Here is a 16,804-nt window from a genome sequence, read left to right as displayed (position 1 = left end):
ACCCAAGAGGGGATCCATGTTTCCCTGTTTTTCCCCACTCTGTGCCCTCCCACTGGCAAGAAGATGCTGATAACCCTTAATTTCTTGCCTTTCTTTCCCTGGTATCTGCAGCACAGCCCGGCGGTCGCCATTTTGGCCGTTATCTCTATTAATTAGTTTTGTATTCAGCAAATACAGTCAGTTTTGGTGCCAATATTAGGCTCATCTGTGACTTACTCCCTCCCCTTGGCCCCTCCTTGTTGAGGTATATGGGTCATGCCTTGTGGAGTTAGCCCTTAGTTATGGGTAGGATAAATGTCTCTGCATATCATGAATCAACATGTGGCTCTGACATTCTTTCTGGCCCCTCTTCCACAAAATTTCCCTGAGCCATGTTGGGTTCATTTTCAGTCTGCTTCAGTGATGAGGTGTTAGGGGCCTCTGGGTCTCTGGCTCTCTGATTTGGTAGGAGTTGATTTTTCTCTGTGTTGGTCTCCTTCACCCTTGTGCTGGTATCTGGTTCATCAGGAAAATAGCACCCTTGTTTGTTTCACCAATTTTCCTTTGTTTCAGCCAGGGCCCTTTTGAGGTATGATGGGGTGCCTCTCTCCTTAGGATCTACATCTATCTGAAAAAGAGAAGCAGATTCTCCAATGGAGAGTAAGTTAGCACCAGGACAAATGAGATAACCCTTACATTTTTTTATAGAAAATTTTATAGGTGTAGGCCCTCTTGTAGCCCATGATTGATGGTAGCTTGATATTGGAGAGTTGGCTAATGTTTAGATATGGTTCTGACTTGTTTCCCAGCTCCAGCTATGGGTCTTGAACCACTGAGGGGATCAGTGAGCCAAATCAAGATCAGTTGGTTCCCCACCATGGCTGTGCACCACTATTGCACTTGTATGGGCATCACAACAGGTTATTTGCTGCTAAGTAGTTTAGATACTTGAACAGATAGATATTGGTCATTTTCCCCCAGTCACCCATGTAGCATCTTCTGGCACTAGACATGCTGACTGTTTGGGGACTGACTCTCTTCCAGCTTCCAGCCATGTCATTCCATTTTACGTGTTGACCACATACAGTGTCTTCAGCAGTAGGGTCTTACCACTAACCCTTGGTGGGTCATCAGTTATTCTTCAATTTAAGGATATTCTCATATATCACAAGAGATACTGTATTCCTAGTGTGTAAATTATTTGGAAAAATAAATTTTGGGTCTGTACAAATGAAGAATCTCTGGCCTAATTAAAGATAATGGAAAGTAGTTTATAAAAGCAACTGCTGTGGAAAAGATGTCTTCCTATAAAAACTTAATATCAGTTTTCCAGTGTAAGAAAAAAAGAAGTATGATACAGGTAGCAAAACCATGATCCAAAGGCCAGAGTGCTGGATGTCTGTGAGTTAGAGAAAGAGTTAAAAATTCAGTCATCTTGCCATTTAGCTGCTGTCAGGAATCACATATGTCACTTCTCTTGAGCAAAATATTTCTTTTTTTAAATTTTTATTTATTTATTTGAGAGCGATAGACACAGAGAGAAAGACAGATAGAGGGAGAGAGAGAGAATGGGCATGCCAGGGCTTCCAGCCTCTGCAAACGAACTGCAGATGCGTGCGTCCCCTTGTGCATCTGGCTAACGTGGGACCTGGGGAACCAAGCCTTGAACCAGGGTCCTTAGGCTTCACAGGCAAGCGCTTAACCGCTAAGCCATCTCTCCAGCCCATGAGCAAGATATTTCTAATAGAGCAAATACCTCTTAAATTTAGTTTTTTAGGGGTCAGACTAGTAGACTATATGACTGAAATTGAATTAGGCAGGAGATAAAAGGGGTAATATTATGGTATACTAATGAAGATTGGAGTTTAGAATTAGATCATGTTCTGAGGGGGCATTTAAGAAAGATACCATGTTCCTTAATTGAAAGTGCTATGTATAGAGGCCTATAGGCAGCAGAACAGATTACACAATAGAGATGTATAAATACTTTTGCTTTTTCTAGGAAGTGATTGCCCAAAACCACCTGAAGATATACTTTAGAGGTAGTAGCTTTCTCAGAAAATAGTGAATAAGACTGGGTAGTCTCATGCATGCATTAGAGCAGCCATTTAAAAAGTATTTCAAGATTATTATTCCATAGCACCTAATCTTTTGATAAATTGCATTTGGTAATGACTTGACATTATGTGTAGACTAGAATTAGGTATGTGTTCTAACCTCTTAAGGTCAATAAGATAGAGGTAGTGTGCTTCTCTCTTGAAGTAAAATAGTTGGGGTTGGCTGATTTGTAAGCCAGTTGGGACAGAGCATCATAATAAGAAATGCAATCTACTCTGCTGAGAGAACTGTGCTATTGGAAATCATCAGTTGAAAAGTATGTTTTGCTGATTGAATGTTTTGAACATGAGCAAAATCTTAAAACTACTAGTAATGCAATTATGATCTTCACCAGGCCATTGCTCTGAAATTGCCATTAGAATGTATAATGATGCCATGCAATCACAATAGTGTTTAGGACTCTATTACCACACTAACCAATGGTGTGTTTGAACCTTTGTAGAGAATGCTCACAGGATCTTGTTTTGAGATTCATTTGAAATATATATTTCATTCCTTTGTTGATTCCCTTAAATGAGTCTCCTAAATGAACAAAACTGCCCATTAAACATATGTTGAGTAGAAAAAAGTCATGGTGAGTATTATTAATAAAATGGAGAACCACATTTCTTTTAGATGTAGCTATCCTTTCTCAAGTATCTCCTGATAAGCAGGAACCCTACTCACATTTCCACATACATTATGCCATTAAATTAGCATAAAATCCATGTGGAAAAGTGGTTACTGATCCAATTTAATAAAGTACTAAAATGAAGGAACAAAGTAGTCTTTTCATGCTGATACAGTGATTGCACCAAAGTTGGGCTTTAATATTTTCCACATACTATTTACTGAAAATTTTCAAGACTGTCTTGCTTTGAAATACTATTTATGTTAATGAAGGAGAAAACATATAATTAGAGTTACCCTAGCAGGATGAAACATATGTACTGAATTTAAAATGTAAAAACACAAAGTGTATAAAATTTCTTCCTAGTACATTTTTCAGGTTTTTTTTTAATTGAATGAACTACTTAAAGTCACAAATATATTTTTCTGAATTGAAATATTGAATGCATATTGTCAAATGCCTATCTGTGTCTGACACAAAGTTTGAAATTTTAGATTCTTGGTCATATATTATGTCACTAATATTTTAATACATGAAACTATCATAATATGCATGAAATTAAAAATATCTTTCATTTAAAATTAGAGTTTCAGTAGTTTTGTTTTTTATCCTTGATTTTTTTCCCTGAAATAATGATAATATTAAGGCATATACTTTTAAAAAGACAATTTAGGTGAAAGTAGATATTCAATCCATGTGTAATGAATATAAGAAATTAAAGTCATATTGCTTGTCTACTATAATTGTAATTTTTGGAAAAATGTGCTAAGTGTTCCATAATCCCTACATAAAGGTAAAACACAAAAAAACTTTCCATATCTAGTAGGATCTATTATTTTATTTTATTTTAGATTTTAATTTTTAAAACAAGCTTTAACTGGGATCTGGACTAAAAGAAAATTCTGGGTCCAAGTGAGCAAAGGAAATGGTCAATCACTCTAATCTATGGCACATGGGTCTTATCCAGCTTTTGCTTGCCTTGTCCAGGGCTACTGGTAGAATACCAATACTTATTATTTTTTTTTTGGGGGGGGTTACTTCAGTAGCTGATTGCTACAACAATTGTAGAATTGATACCTCCAGGCCATGATCTGACAATAATTCAGAATATCCTAATCAGATATTTACAGAAAAGATTTTTACCATGTCTAAATGAAGGAATATTCTTGGTCAAAGAATTAAATATGCTTCTCAGTACCTAATGTTCACTGTAAACATGCACAATTTGTTTAATATGCATGATTTTTATAAAAGTTTTATTATGCTACTTTTTGCACTCAACCCATCAGCACAAGTTATCAGTGTCCTGTGGAATTATTTCAGATATATAATGTTTAATTAGAAATGTTCATCACACACACACACAGACAAACTTTAACACAACTTTCAGTTTAATTTAGCCAAGACATGAAACATGTCACAGTGCAACATACTGTGGTTCTTTGGCATTGACTGTTTAGCATGTAGTTGACTATGACACTGTTTGAAAAAGGTAGAATCACACCTAATGGAAAAAAAAAAAAAACTGTGCTCAGGCATTCTATTGTGCTTTTTAAAAAGTCTTTTTGATCTTAGTTCATCTCTAGTTAACATACAAATTGATTTTCAATTCTTCCCCTCCAACTGAGCTGAGTAGCTATGGAAAATTTCCATCCTAAGCTAACAGTACTCCGTGATAGCTCTTGCATAGTCCTGGTATATCCAAAAATATCTTCGAGTCTCCATTCAAATTACAGTCCAACTTCTAATGGCTTTGCCAACATCTTTCTTAAGGTCACCATACCCTGTCTATATGCCACATCTCAGCAACAGATCCTGGAACTGTGTGCACTTCATGATCTACTCCATGCATTTTTAATGCTTCCAAAACAAAGACCAGGTGTTCAGGGCACAGCCATATTTTTAATTTAGGGAAAAAAATAGATCATGACCTTGAAGACTAGGCTCCATTGTTTCAGTTGAATGTTTAAAGTTTGTATTTCTACAGCAGAGGGATGGCTTAGCAGTTAACATGTTTGCCTGTGAAGCCTAATGAGCCCATTTCGACTCACTAGGACCCATGTTAGCCAGATGCACAAGGGGACACACATCTAGAGCTTGTCTGCAGTGGCTAGGGGCCCTGGTGGGCCCATTCTTTCTCTCTCTCCCTCTTTTTCTTTCAAATAATAAAATAAATGAAAATAACATATGAAGTGTGAAAATAAGTTCTAATTTAAAGAAATAAACTCAAATACACAAGAAGAAACATAGTAAAGTATAAAATGTAATTACACAAATTTGGAATTCTACAATTGAGCAACTGGGGTATATAAGAAATTCCTAACTTTAGTATTAAGATAAAAAAGCATGGCAATTCAAAGCTAAAATATAAAACAGAAAATTGGATCCCAAACATTCAAATTGTGTGGGGAAATATAACACAACTTGGGAGTTTTCTTATGAAAACTTGTTCCTCTGAAAAAAATAGATATTCATATTAATTAATGCTGCATAACCATATATATATATTTGGTTTTTTATGTTGGAATATCATCCTCTTGCACAGGCTGAAATTCACTATGTAGTCTCAGGGTGATCTCAAACTCACAGCAATCCAACTTCGGCTTCCTGAGTGCTGGGATTAAAGCCTTGTGCCACCATGCCAGGCTTCTCAGTGAATGCATCTTTAAATTGTAATGAAGAGAATGAAATGATGGAAGGATAGGAAGGTATGTCAGGGGCTGGAGAGAAGGCTTAGCAGTTAAGGTACTTTCCAGCAAAGCCAAAGGACCCAGGTTCAATTCACCAGTACCCATGTAAAGCCAGATGCACATGGTGGTGCATGTGTCTGGAATTGGTTTGCGGTGACTAGAGGCCCTTACATGCCCATTCTTTCTCTATCTGCTTCTATCATCTCTCTCTCTAATATAAACAAAAATAAATAAATATTTAAAAAGGAAAAGGAAGGTATGTCAGTTACTTCCACATTGATGAGATAAAATAACTGACAAAAAGCAACTTAAGGAACAGAAGGGTTTATTTTCTCTCACATTTTCATGGAATGTGTCAACATAATGGCAGGAGTTCACAACTGGTGTCACATCTTCATATCACCATGGAAGTAATAGTAAGAACAAGCATGGTGAGGCTGAAACACTATTCGGTTCACCCCCAGAAAAACGTCCTTCATTAAGGCTTCAATTCAAAGTTTCCACAACTTTCCCAAACAATGCCACAAACTGGGGGTTGGTTATTCAAATGCATGAGTCTATGGAAGATATTTTACATTCAAACTACCACACAAGGATTTTTTTTCTTTAAAAGTTATACATAACACTCAATAATAACAGGACACACGTAATACATATTTGGTAAAAGTAGAAGAAAAATCAAGGAGTGATTAACAAAAAATTCTGGGTAATGAATGATGAAGGCATTAAAATGTGAATCTCAGAGGAACACAGAAGCTCTGAATATCCTAGTAATGCTACTCCATTTCTTCATGGACTTACAATACTAATTATTTTTGCTTCAGGTACATAGATAGAATCAAGTGTATTTCGTGGCTCATGAAAATTTCTTTTTGGCTTATCATTTTATGCAACTATCTATTCAGGTATGGCCCAATGGACACCTATAAAATTTCTCAATGACTATCATCATTATGTGAGAAAGTTTTTATATTCCTCTCAAATAATGGCCATAACATCCCTATGACTATGCATTACTTAAATTACCATACTTATATTGCATTACTCATTATCTAATGTGTTTTTGCATGATACATTGGTTGTTAATTTCCTGGTGTTTTCTCCAAGAATACTCATTGAGAAGGTTGAGTGATTTCTCTGCAATATATTTAGTTTCTGATTTAATCATTCCTTTAAATAAGTTCTAATGTTTGCTATTTAATATTATGCTCTGCTTTGAGTTTGTTATGCCCGTTTTTATTATCTTACTTAACAAAAGGGTTTTAAATGGTAAATAAGGCATGATCATGTTTCTTATAGTAAATATTTTTTAAAATATACTTTCATTCATTGTATTCATTAATAAAACTAAGTTTTATTGTTTTATATACAGAGTTTTGAAAGTCATTAATACTTAATTCTTCAATGAATTTCTGAGACCCATTTCTCTGCACACTTCATGCCTTTCAAGCTATCTTTGAAGTCTAATTGTGTCACATTGCTTTTTTCTGAGGTTAGCAATCACATATTCTGTGACTATCTTCGTGAGTATATCTTTTCTTTAAATTTATGCCATATAGGATGAATATGTATCTCAGTGGTAAAATATTTTACTATATGATATGTAGAGAAAAATAGTTTTACCAATGTGGCATTAACACACTTTATTATATCACTAGAACTCTTAAAATAAGATCAATTGTTATACTTTTTAAATAGCAACTGAATGTAACTAATAAACTATTTAATACTGCATATTTCCTACACTACTGACAAGTAACATAGTGATTACAAAACACTGTGGGCATTTTAATTTGTAAACTATTAGGTAATGGATCATGGAATCATATAGAAGAAAGGTCCATAAGGAAAGCAAGCTTCTAGGTGTTATTGAACAAGAGCATGCTCTGGGGAGTAGTAAAATCATTTCTGAGAGATTTCTCGCTATCTAATTTATATTTAGGAACTTCTTAAGTACTTGTCTGAACTAATCCAGGAACACATAGTTCAACTGGTACCTTTATCTAGGGCTTCTTTACCCCAGTTGTACAGGATATTCTGATGTCTTAATATGCTCTTCATTTCCCATGTCCTATATTTTACTACCTGGGAATATTAAGAAGTATAGATATTTTGTTCTATAATAGTTGTTCACAGTGTACAACACCTTCACATTTTTCATGCCTTCAGTTAGTTTTCATTGTTCATGTAAGGAATGTTCCTATTATTCTACACATTGCACTGCTGAACGGGAGTGAGACTTTACAATTTAATGGTTCCAAGTTCCAAAATATTCTCAAATTTGTATTAGTTATGTGATGTGAGGAAAGATCTGTGAGAAACTTAAATCTCAGTTTAACTATGTGTCAAATGGGCATCATTTTATTGAATGTTAAATCTGAATCATTTTTTTCTTTTTCATTTCTTTTTTTATTAGTTATGGACATACTCAGTATATAAACAGAAAATGTTGGGACCATCCTGTCTTTCATCACTACCCCCCAAAAAGGTCATTCCTCATGGGGGTTGCAGATCACCCCATGGGGATTGTGGATTGTGCATTATGGGAGCAGTCATCAGTTATGGGGAAGAGACAATGTGTCTGTGCATAATATCCCAACTTATGGCTCTAACAATCTTTCCACCCCCTCTTCTGTGAAATTCCCTGAGCGATGTTGGGTTCATTTTAAGTCCACTTCAGTGATGGGCTCTTATGTGTCTCTGGATCTCTGGTTTGGTAGGTGTTGAATGTCTTCGGTGTTTACTGCCTTCATTCTTGTGCTGATACCAGGTTCACTGAAAAGCAGCATTCTTGCTAATTTTCCAATCCTCCTATGGTTTCAGCTGGGGCCCTGGTGAAGTATGATGAGTAGTTTCTGTTCTCAGGTCCCACTTCCATCTAAAAAGAGAGAAGCAGATTTTCCAACAGAGAGTGAATGTAGCATAGGTTAAATGGGATAACCATTACTAGTTTAGAGAGAATTTAATGGGGAGAGACTCTCTTATAGCCCAAGACTAGTGGGAACTTGACATTGGAGAGCAAACTCATTATCTGGGTATGATTCTGACTTATTTCCCAGTTCCAGATATGATTTCCTTTCCACTGAGCAGATCTGTTAGCCAATACAAGAGCAGTTGGTTACCCACCATAGCTGTGTGCCACTATTGCACTTGTGTGAGCATCACATCAGGTTGTTTGCTTCTGAGTAGCTTAGATCTCGAGTTGCTTGGACAGATATTTGCCACTTTCCCCCAGCAACTGAATCATTTTTTAATGTACATAAGTGGCTTATTACTCAGATTACACTGCAATATGCATTTCAGAACCAGTGTAACTAGTTCTTATATTTTAACTCAAAATATTGTTAAGTGAAACTTTAAAACTTTCTATATAGCTCTATGTGAATAAGGAAAACACGAGCAGGGCGTGGTGGAAACAAAGGATGTAAATGATGGAGGAGAGGTTTATGTTATAGTTCACTACCATTTTGAAGTCATGTATCTCATAACATATTATTGAATTACAAAGATAAACAGTTGACATTCTGTCTTTCTGAAGTTACAGCAGCACTATCCATGAGTGGGATTGATATTTCCTATTACTAGACCTGAGTTTTCCAAGCATTTCACAGTGTTGATCCAGGTGTGCTGCAATGGAGAATAATCAAAGCCTCCAAATGTAAAGCAGGTCTGTTGTGAAGACCTCTCCTGGATGACTTGAATTTCTCTCCCCTGTTATGCTGCACTATCAGTATTGGTTTGTTCCAGTACACACCAAGGCTCTCCTTACATTTCCATTCTTTCTTTAATGAATGTGAGTTAAGAAAAAAGGCAATCTATCTTCCCTAGAATTAACTAACATAAAATACAAAAGAAGCAGTTAGGTCAAGGTAAATAATGGCACCATAGTAGTAAAAAGAGCCAAAAATTGTGTATTTCTTTTTCATATAAATATATACTTTAAAGAAAACTGATTAACAGCATTCAAGAGAAAGAAAGAATCTTTCTTTCGGTAGATACTATATCTCACTTGATTATTCTATACCTATGTGTAGCCTTTTAAAATTATTAAATGAGTTTTATGATCATATTCTAAATTCAGACTTATAATTTACTCTAATTAGAAAAAGAAAGTCTTTCCTTTTCTAGGTGTATATACTGAAATGCAAGAGTGAGATATTCCTGATGTTTGACACTAGTTACTATGCCTATGATGAGAAGCAGAAGACATATGAGTTTACTATGTGTAAGAAAGCACTGAGAAAACAAAGCATTTCTTTCTATAATTTGAATCTCTGCACACGAAGGGAAGAGGAAATTGGAGGGGAAAATCTAAAAACATGATAAAATCCACCAGTAAGGCAAATAGACTGCTTGAACTTTAACTATATTAGCTCTATTTATTTCCTTGTCCACATAGTTCATGTCTCTTGTGTCACAGAATGTTGTAAGAATTAAGTAAAATGATGTCTCTAGAAGATAATCTATCTATGAAACATTCCTGAAGCACATTATTTATTTTTTGTTTATTATTTTCTTAATTTACTTCAAAATATGTGTGTGATATCTGGTGGTGGTGGTGGTGTGTGTGGGGGGGTGGAGACTGTATTCACATGTATTTGTTGTACATGCATCATGTGTACATTTGGCAGAAGTCAGAGGAAGACATAAGCTAATCTCTTCTATCAACTTTCTGCTTTATGTCTTTCAGACATCTGTCACTGCACTTGGAAATGGTATTAATTTTTATTAGACTGCATGATGATGGGAGCTCAAGCCATCTTCCTACCTCTGCCTCCATCAGCACAGCAGTTATCAGCATGCATAGCCATGTCTTACTTTTAACGTATTTAATGGGGCTCAAGCTTTGATCCTCATGCTTGCAAAACTGGTGCTTGTTTCTTACTTAGCCATCCTTCCAGCCTAAAAACAACATTTATTGTTGCAACTATCTGGTGTATATGTCTAGGATAAGTCTTAGGATCAGTGTTTGAAGCTTTATGGCTCCAAATATTGGGATTATGGTGCTTTGAATGTGAAACTTTCCCATAGACTGAGGTGTTTGTGTTTAAATTTCCAACTTAGTCCTCAGCTTGGTGTGTTTGCGAGGTGGAACCCTGCTGGACGAAGTATGTCACCAGGGGCAGATCTTGAGGTTGAGTCTAACCCTATGTGTATTCAGAGAATCTCACACTTTCTGTTCTCTCTGTACTGTGGATGTATAAAGAAGTGAGTCAGCTTTCTCTGCCATGATGAAGCATCTACTGTAAGCCTGAAATAACCCTTTTCCTTTCACAAGCTGCTGCTTCTGAACAGGTTTTATCCCAGCAGCAATCAAGTAACTGCAACACTTATCCTTCTGTCATATGCAGCACATATCCATAACTCATTCCAATTCTCAGTGTTTTAAGCATTCAGAAGTGCTATTGTTCATACTAGTGCAGTACAAAGAGTTACAAGGTATAGTGTTCTTAGCTTATCATTTTTGTTATCATAATTTTAGACAAATTATCAAAAAGGAAGAACATTTATTTAAATTCCTCTGTTTATTTATTTGAGAGGAGTGATAGACAGAGAAAGAGGGGGAGAGAGAGAGAGAATGGGCACACCAGGGCCTCCAGCCACTGCAAATGAACTCCAGATGCATGTGCCACCCTGCACATCTGGCTTACGTGGGTCCTGGGGAATTGAGCCTCTATCTGGAGTCCTTAGGCTTCAGAGGCAAGTGCTAAGTCATCTCTCCAGCCCCAGAAGATGAACATTTTATCAGTACAAATAGTTTAATTATCTTAACAGGTTCCCTTAATTCTAGAGTTGTTCAGGCTATCAGTACATGATAATATTGAGAATTTAATCCACAAATATGCATTAAAACCCTTAACATAATGCCAGGAAAATATGTGGTCCTTAATAAGCAGTAGGATCCTTCACTTTAACTAGGATTTCAAGATATTATTGAAAACAAAAAATAATGCTTGTCTACTTAATGTTAAATTAAAAATTGCAAGTTATCATATCTTCAGGTGATAAGAAAAGAGCAGTCAGTAAATCTATGAGGAGACATGGCAAATTTTGGTGGATCATGAGGGAAGGGTTCTTGACAAGTGAGAGGCAATGATGATTGTGGAACACACAGGTGTCCTTATATGAAGGGAAAGTGTGGTAGTTAACATTTAATTTTATATTCTTTTAAATATTTTTAGTTTTTAAAATATTTTTTTATTTACCAGCAGATAGAGATAGAAGACACACACACACACACACACACACACACACACACACACACATACACACAAACACACCCAAGACAGAGAGAACAATTGAGAATGGCTGCTCCAGGACCCCCCAGCCACTGGAAGCAAATTCCAGATGCATATGCCACTGTGCATTTGGCTTTACATGGATGCTGTGGAATCAAACCTGGGTCACTAGGCTTTGAAATAAAGTAACTACTAAGCTATCTCTCTGTCTCCTTTTTATTTTTTATTTGACAGACAGAGAAAGGCACAGATAGAGGGAATGAGTGCTCCAGGGCCTCCAGCTGCCTCTGCAAACAAACACCAGACACATGTGTCACCATGTGCATCTGGCTTACGTGGGTACTAGAGAATTGAACCTGGGTATTTTTGCTTTTCAGGCAAGTGCCTTAAAAAATAACCCATCTCTCCAGCCCTAATTTGTTATTCTTATTGAGGCATAAATAGAGTGTGCATCAGGGTATTGGGAGATATGAACCAAACCTCAGCCATGTTAACAGAAACCACCATATAGCAAGTTAAGTTTCTACTTCCTCACCTAATATTCAACTACCAGAAACAATGGGATTGTACACCTGGCTGAACACTCCCCCATCCTGCTGGTAGCTGATGAAGAAACAGGCATTGTGGTTTAACCAGTAACTCTTCCCTAACTATGTCCCCTTCCCCTACAACTCCTTGCCCTGACCACGTCCCCTTCCCCCTATGACCCTATATAAACCTACATGGAAAAAATAAAATCTCAAGGCCTTCACAAACACCTAGCATGGTCTCCTTCTTGTGTCTGTTTGCCTTTACCCACCCAGGTTAGCTTCCCCTCTAGTCCTTGTTCAACTCCCCCTGGCTGGGCCATCAGTGTGGAGTATCATTTTGTTGAATAAGTATGATTAAGTAACAAAATAAGAGACACAGCCTTTGGGTGGGTCTGTGAAGTCATTTCCATGAAGGATTAATTGAGAGAGGAAGGCATGAGATAATCTCTTCTATCACTTTTATGCCTTATTTCTGCCATTATTAATACAAAGGGGGCAATCCTTTAAGTGGTGGACTATATATACAGTAGATGCAAGATCCTCCCTCCCATAAAAACATTACAGGCTGAGGCCCTTGGTTTCCCACCAGGAATAGATGGTAAGACCCTATTGCTAAAGACTCCACATACTTGGGCTGCAAGGTCACTGGGAAACCCTGCTGGAGCTGAGCTGAAAACTTCCACTATGTAGACCACCTGACAGAAAGCTGGAAAAAGCCATGCTACACACAGTTCAATGGGAGAGAGAGAAATCACCAGTGAAAATACCAAACAGTGGACACTGCAAGCCTTATATTTGACCAGCCTGCCCAAATGAGCCAATGAGTGCAATAATGGTGCATTTGTTATGGGGGAAACCAACCACCCTCTAATTTGACTGGAGGCCTTCTCCATGGGAAGGAATATAACCCTGATGCTGGAAACCTACAACAGGGATAGTCATGAGCCCTAGGAGTGTAATGTCTGTGGCTTTCTGGCTAAAAGTATATACTATGCTCACAAAATGCTCAGTAAGCACTTTCTTAACTTTCATACCCATATGTTAATGCTACTCTTACTTTTGGCCGGAGAATATTCTCTTTTCAGATGGCAATGACCTTGAGATGACTCAGAAGGCACCATGGTGCTGAGAAGAAGTGACAGAGGAGTGCTCAGCACTGTAATATCTGTATCACACCTTCCAAGGTTCAGGATGCATTGCAGAAGAGGTGGCAGAAAGAATGTAAGAGGCAAAGGAAGGGTAGGACTCCTTACAACGTGCACCTCCAGACACAAAGTTGCCTGGATATCCATGACCTCGCAGTGCCTGACATTACCTACACAAGACCATCATAGTAGGAGGAAAATATGATGACATCAAAATAAAAGAGAGACTGATTGAGAGGGTGAGGGAATATGATGGAGATTAGAGTTTCAAAGGGGAAAGTGGGAGGGGGGAGGAAGGGAATCACCATAGGATATTGTTTACAATTTTGGAAGTTCTCAATAATAAATAGTTAAAATATAAATCAAAGAGATTTTTACTGGCTCTTTTTTCTACTTGCTGTTATTTGCTTTCTTGCCTGGCTACCCTCACTAGGTGCTCATGTATGCCATCTACCCAGGTGCTGCTAACCTCTGGTTTTTTTTTTTTTGTTGTTGTTGTTGTTTGTTTTTGTTTTTGTTTTTGTTTTTGTTTTGTTTTGTTTTGTTTTGTTTTTGAGGCAGGGTCTCACTCTGGCTCAGGCTGACCTGGAATTCACTATGTAGTCTCAGGGTGGCCTCGAACTCACGGCGATCCTCCTACCTCTGCCTCCTGAGTGCTGGGATTAAAGGCATGCACCACCACGCTCAGCTAACCTCTGTGAACTTTGGAACCAGTTTCCTCAACATTTTAATATGGACTGAAGAATAGTGTCTCTCCGGGAATTTGCTAAGCCTTCAGTGTTAGATTTGAACTACTGAGACATTCAACCTCATGGACTGAGGAGTTGCTGTGTTCTCTAATTTTTTAGCCTATATCTAACCTCATGGACTTAGAATCTACTGGGTTATCTGATTTTCCAAACTGCAGATATCTATTGTATTATTCAGCTTATATTCTGTAAACTAATCTAAAAAAATCCCCATTATAATATATATTCATTCTATATGTTCTACTCCCCTAGGGAACCCTGACTAGTATATTAAGTAATAACAAGATATATGCATATAATAAGTTAATGCATCCCTCAAGGACAAACCTATTCTGGTGTGAGCTAATGTTTCTAGACCTAACACCTCTATGCTCTGTCTCTTTTTGAGACTAGTCTTGGCCATTTTGTTCTCTTTTCCATTCAAGTAACTGTGCCCTTTATTTTTATTATCCTATTTCTCATCCTCAACTGTATTTGGAACCAAATTTGATCAGTTGTTTAAGAAAAGTTAGTGTTTTTTTTTTCTTTTCTTGAAGATCCCAAATTATTAGGACATACATAGACATGTGGTGCTCGTGAAAGAGCTGTTATAGTTTTACTATTTCCTTGTGTTTTGTTAGAAATTAAATACATTTTTTTCTCTCAATTTTTATTAACGTTTTCCATGATTATAAAAAGTATCCCATGGTAATACCTTCCCTCCCCCCCCACACTTCCCCCTTTGAAATTACATTTTCCATCATACCCCTCCCCATCTCAATCAGTCCCTCTTTTATTTTGATGCCATGATCTTTTCCTCCCCTTATGATGGTCTTGTGTAGGTAGTGTCAGGCATGGTGAGGTCACAGATGTCCAGGCCATTTTGTGTCTGGAGGAGCATGTTGTAAGGAGTCCTACCCTTCCTTTGGCTCTTACATTCTTTCCACCACCTCTTCCTCATTAGACCCTGAGCCTTGGAAGGTGTGACTGAGATGTTATTCAGTACTCCAGTCACTTCTTTCCAGCACTATGATACCTTCTGAGTCATCCCAAGGTCACTGCCATCTGAAAAGAGAAGATTCTATTCTTTCCACCACCTCTTCCACAATGGACACTGAGCCTTGGAAGGTGTGATAGAGATATTGCAATGCTGAGTACTCCTCTGTCACTTCTTCCCAGCACCATGGTGCCTTCTGAGTCATTTCAAGGTCACTGCCATTAGCCTCTGCTACTAAGTACTTATTTTCCTTCTCACGCAGAAGCCCAATCATCTGTAGCTAGGATCCACATATGAGGGAGAACATGTGGTGCTTGGGTTTCTGGGTGTGGGTTACCTCACTTAGTATAATCCTTTCCAGACCCATCCATTTATCTGCAAATTTCATAACTTCATTTTACTTTACCGCTGAGTAGAATTCCATTGTATAAATGTGCCACAACTTCATTATCCTCTCATCAGTTGAGGGACATCTAGGCTGGTTCCATTTCCCAGCTATTATAAAATGAGCAGCAATAAACATGGTTGAGCATGTACTTCTAAGGAAATGAGATGAGTCCTTCAGATATATGCCTAGGAGTACTATAGCTGGGTCATATGGAAGATCAATCTTTTGCTGTTTTAGGAACCTCCACACTGATTTCCACAATGGCTGGACCAGATTGCATTCCCACCAGCAGTGTAGAAGGGTTCCTCTTTTTACACATCCCCACCAGCATTTATGATCATTTGTTTTCATGATGTTTGCCAATCTGACAGGAGTGAGATGGAATCACAATGTAGTTTCAATCTGCATTTCCCTGATGACTAATGACGTAGAACATCTTTTTTAGATGCTTATATGTCATTTGTATTTCTTCCTTTGAGAATGCTCTATTTAGCTCCATAGCCCATTTTTTGATTGGCTTGTTTGATTCCTTATTATTTAACTTTTTGAGTTCTTTGTATGTCCTAGATATTAATCCTCTATCAGATATATAGCTGGCAAAGATTTTTTTCCCATTCTGTAGGTTGCCTCTTTGCTTTTTTCACTGTGTCTTTTGCAGTGCAAAATCTTTGTAATTTCATGAGGTCCCAGTGATTAACCTGTGGTTTTATTGCCTGAGCAATTGGGGTTGTATTCAGAAAGTCTTTGCCAAGTCCAATATGTTGAAGGGTTTCCCCTACTTTTTCCTCTAGCAGCTTCAGAGTTTCAGGTCTGATGTTAAGGTCTTTAATCCATTTGGACATAATTCTTGTGCATGGCGAGAGAGAAAAATCTATTTTCATCCTTCTATAGATATATATCCAGTTTTCCCAACACCATTGGCTGAAGAGGCTGTCTTTTCTCCCATGAGTATTTTTGGTACTTTTATAGAATATCAGGTGGCTATAGCTACCTGGACTTACATTTGGGTCCTCTATTCTGTTCCACTGATCTATATGTCTGTTTTTGTGCCAGTACCATGCTGTTTTTATTACTATGGCTCTGTAGTACAGGTTAAAATCACGTATGGTGATACTAGCAGCCTTACTTTTGTTGCCCAGTATTATTTTAGATATTCTAGGTTTTGTTGTGATTCCAAATGAATTTTTGGATTGTTTTTTCTAAGAAATTAAGTACATTTTATTATGTTTACCACTGAGAGAACTGAATATAGTACAATGCTATATATCATAATGATAAGACTTAATTCTTATGCAGTGCTTATCATATGCAAGACACTGTCTAATGGCATTGATGTAAATCAACTCATTTCATGCTCATAAATTTTTAGTCTCCTACCCT

Source organism: Jaculus jaculus, chromosome X (assembly GCF_020740685.1).
Source record: "Jaculus jaculus isolate mJacJac1 chromosome X, mJacJac1.mat.Y.cur, whole genome shotgun sequence".
NCBI classification, from domain to species: domain Eukaryota; kingdom Metazoa; phylum Chordata; class Mammalia; order Rodentia; family Dipodidae; genus Jaculus; species Jaculus jaculus.
This window is presented reverse-complemented; position numbering follows the sequence as displayed.